This window comes from Crocuta crocuta, unplaced genomic scaffold, assembly GCF_008692635.1.
Source record: "Crocuta crocuta isolate KB4526 unplaced genomic scaffold, BGI_CrCroc_1.0 scaffold56, whole genome shotgun sequence".
Taxonomy (NCBI): Eukaryota; Metazoa; Chordata; class Mammalia; order Carnivora; family Hyaenidae; genus Crocuta; species Crocuta crocuta.
In genome coordinates, this window is record NW_027531334.1 from 11,003,586 (window position 1) to 11,007,802 (window position 4,217).

General features: G+C 38.3%; 1 pseudogene; it reads left to right on the plus strand.

The window, feature by feature from the left end:
• Window positions 1–2,697: 2,697 nt before the first annotated feature.
• LOC144238149 (zinc finger protein ubi-d4-like) lies at window positions 2,698–3,871 on the plus strand (annotated as a pseudogene).
• Window positions 3,872–4,217: the final 346 nt, after the last annotated feature.

Sequence of the window (4,217 nt, forward strand, 5' to 3'; positions counted from 1 at the left end):
GCATGTTGGCTTTTCGTCATACAACCGTGTGTGAAGGCAAATTTGAAGTTAATAATACTCTAACTTTCCAGCATTTTTTCTTCTTTAATTTCATTATCATTATGTGGAAATTATCTTTTACTTCTCCATTTTTCTACATTTTAGCAGTGGTAAAGAATAAATTAAATGGCATTTACAACAATCTAAGTATATACCATTAGCCAAGCAGCATAGTTTGCAATGAAAGTTATAAAATGCAGTTTTATTGTATTGTATTTATGTGTATTTGTTTTGAGAGAGAGAGAGAGAGAGAGAGAGAGAAAGGCAGAGAGAGAACCTGCACTGTCAGTGCAGAGTCTGACACAGGGCTCCATCCAGGAACCATGAGATCATGACCTGTGCTGAAATCAAGAGTTAGAAGCTTAACCAACTGAGCCACCCAGGCACTCCCAGTCTCATTTAAAATCTCCTAATATGGTTGATAGGGAAGCCTGGATTTATATACAGGTTTTTTTGGCAATGCCTGTCATTTCTAAATTCATTTTGCATTATGTATCTAATCAGACTCGTCAGTATAGATAATTTTCTTATTCAAAATGTCTATGTTATCATTATAAAACTTTTCTGAAAGAGAATACTTTGATTCAAACATGGTAAGGGGTTATTATAAATGTATAACTCAAACAAAAAAATAAATGTCAAACTCACATTGGCACATCGATAGAGTGCATTACATAGACACAAGAGGAATATTATCAGATTGCTGCTACTCATTGAAAATTGTCATAATATGTGTTACTTCTAACATGATTAATGAAAATGGTGTATTTGTGCCATGATAGTTTCCCGGAGTTTTAAAATTTCCTATACAAGTTCTAAAGGTGGCAAAAAAGGAAAGGACCTTGAAAAGTGATACACCTATGAGTATTTTTGAAGTGATTCAGTAACATTTAAATGTTTGCTAAAATGTGGTGCCAGTCCTCTTTAGGATGTCTCATCTGCTCTCACGTAGCTGTTTTTTCCTATACTGAACTCTAGCAATGGGTGTAATGGAGCAGTATTGGAAAAGAAGAGAGGAATAATGGGTATGTGGACATAATTAATCTCTTCTACATTTCATATTTTCAGTTTTTTTTCAACAGTTGACAACATTTCTTTATGTATATCTTCTATCAAGAGAGTGCTTAAAATGGTTTAAGTTTCATTTAGGGGTAAAGTAGCATAATTTTCAAAAAGATTATGATACATCAATTTTTAAGCCACTGCAATCATACTTGGTTGAATAATAACATAAGCAAAAATTAGAAAGCTACTGGTACTTCTTTATAGAACTTCTTTATATTTTCAGGCTTCTCATACTATTTATATAGCCAGAGGATAAAATAGCATTTTCTATGTATATATTAAGATAAGAGACATAATTATTGTATACAGTAGTGTTACTGAAGAGTTCTTTTCTTCAACTAAATTGCATCTGAGCAGTGAAGCTGAAGGGCATTTTGTTAATTGAAATAAGTCAGACAGAAAAAAAAGTACTGTATGATTTCTCTTATATGTGGGATCTATAATAAACAAAACCCTCCAAAACAAAAACAAACAAAACTCAAAATCACAAATATAGAAAACAGATTGATGGTTGCCACAGATGAGGGTTGAGGGGTGGAATAAATGGGTGAACTATTGTTTGTATATTTTAATTTAAATAAAAAATATATAGATATATTTAAATCAAATTAGATATTAAATGAAAAATCTGTCCAGAAACTGAAAGGACAGACTTGTTGAACTTCTTTATATACATATGACTAAATTCTTTGCAAAGCTTATAGTGATTATACATACTGTATTTCCTATATTTACCAAATTTCTTTCCTTCTTTATTTTAACAGAAATATATTTTATTATATTTATTCAAAGATAATTCAAGGAGACTTACAATTAAGCAATTATATTTTTATTACCAACCTTTTTTTCTGCCCAATTAAGCCTGATAGTCAAGCTTCTGAGGTGCCATTAATCTTATTTATAGATGGAGGTAATAAAGTCAAGTATTTCCACTGAGATGAAGGGGGTAAAATAGGACTATAGAGAAATTGTATGAAAAGCAGAAGTCCAAAACTCATGTTCAAGTGATCATTGCCATGTTATAATTTAGGCCTAGCATTACTTGATATACTGTTTTTTTTCCCCCAAAGTATCCAGAAATCCAGAGCTTTATAGGTGAAAAGTGAAATGTCAAGATTTTATTATTATTATTATTTTTAGTTCAAGCAAAACCTGCTGTGTGTCCTATCTGTCTCCTCTGGCATAAGCAGCCAGTTTTTCTAGAATGTCATGATTACTACAATTGCTGGGTATAAAATTCATGAGTAATTATGTAATGAAGGCAAACACTGGATTTGCAAAATGACAGATACTCCTATTAAAATATATTTTGTTTTTTTTTCTGTTGTGTGTGTGTGTGTGTGCGCGCATACGCGTGCATGTGTTTGTTGCTTTTTGTTTACTTTTGCTTTATTCTTTCTTACTTTAGTTGTGCAGTCATCTATCCATCAGGCATTATATAATCATCATGTGTCTGACTTGATATTAAGGACTGAAATTACAGTAGTGAACCAGCAATGACACAGTTCAGTTTTTTGGGTTTTTTTAGAAAAGCTAGAAAATAAACAAGTAATTAAAAATTATAGTAAGGACTGAAGGAAAGGAGCAGGGAAGATGGCAGCTGTGGTAGCAAATGCAGTGAAGCCTCTTAGTGACCAGCATTACAAAGATGTTATAAGCAGTGCCACAAATATTATGTCTGCCTCTGTGCTCTGTGCTGAGCACAGTGTGTGCCTTCCTTTATTAGACTCACAGCATAGAGTAGCCAAGAGCAACTGTTACCTCTGGATGGGAAAGAGACACTAGAGTTCACGGGTGGACTCTGGACAGCTGTGCTCCTACCCTGACCTACACATACCTACTGTATGTACTGTGCCAATAGGAAAAGAAGTGATTCTACCCTTGTGAAGATCCAGGACTTTTTTTTTTTTTTACACCATCTATTAAACCAGATACAGACCAGACCCTGAAGAAAAAGGGATTGGTCTCTCAAGATGACCACAGTTTAGAAGCTCTATTGAGGACCAACCCCCTGAAGAGGGGTGAGGTGTCCTAGATCCAGAGAGGATGATGGCAGCCTGGGTGAGTTTCATGTGACTGATTGTCAAGCAGGGAAACAGATTCTAGGACCAAATGACTTCCTGGATAACCTTGATGATGAGGACTATGAAGAAGACACTCTCAGGGGGAAATCCAAGGGTAAAGGTGTGGGCAGTGCCCATAAGAATCTGGATGCTTCCATCCTGGGATATCAGGACAAGCCCTGTGCCTGTGACATTTGTGGACAATATTACAAGAACTGACCAGGCCTCAGTCACCACTTGCACTTGGCAAAGGAGCAAGGTGAGGAAAAGGAAGACTCACAGCCACCTGCCCAGCTTCCCCGAGATCAGAGGAGCAGAAATGGAAGAAGGGTCTGGACAGACTGGTCCTGCCCAACAACTACATCAACTTCTGCCTAGGGAACTCAAAGATCAACAAGAAGGCAGGGCAGCCCAAGGAGCTGGTGTCCTGATCTGACTGTGGCCACTCAGGGCACCTGTCTTTCCTGCACTTCATGCTGGTGATGATGACAGCTATGAAGACCTGCTGCTGGCAGCGCTTCTAGTACCAGTGCTGCAATATGTATGGCACCTTGGAAACATGCTGCTCTTCTGTGATGACTGTGATGGTGGCTACCATGTGTACTGTCTCAACCTGTCCTCCTGAAGGAATCTGGAGCCACCATGTGTGTCTGAACCTGTTGAGGGAGAGGGTTTCCATCTTCCAGAACCAGAACTCCTCTTGATGTGCTCCCCACCCCTCTTGCCCCCATACCTCTAGGGCTGTCTTTCCCCTCTTCTATTGTTTTTCATCCCCACCTTTCCCCTCCTCTTTGACAAGTGCAGAGAACCTTGGGTGGTCGTGCCAGTCTCCCCTTGGCAGCAGCAAGCTCAGGTGGCAGCTCTCCCCACCTCTGGCCCTAGGTCCTCAGGAAGAGGAGCAGGACACTATCCCAGGGTAAACCTGTGACCCAGCTTCTCACTTTTCTCAGTGAAGTGCATTCACTCTGTCAGCCTCAGCCCTGTTCCTGCTGATCACAGGGTTCAAACAGTGTCCTCTGAGAAAAAGTGGGAGAGCAATCACTTTGCTCT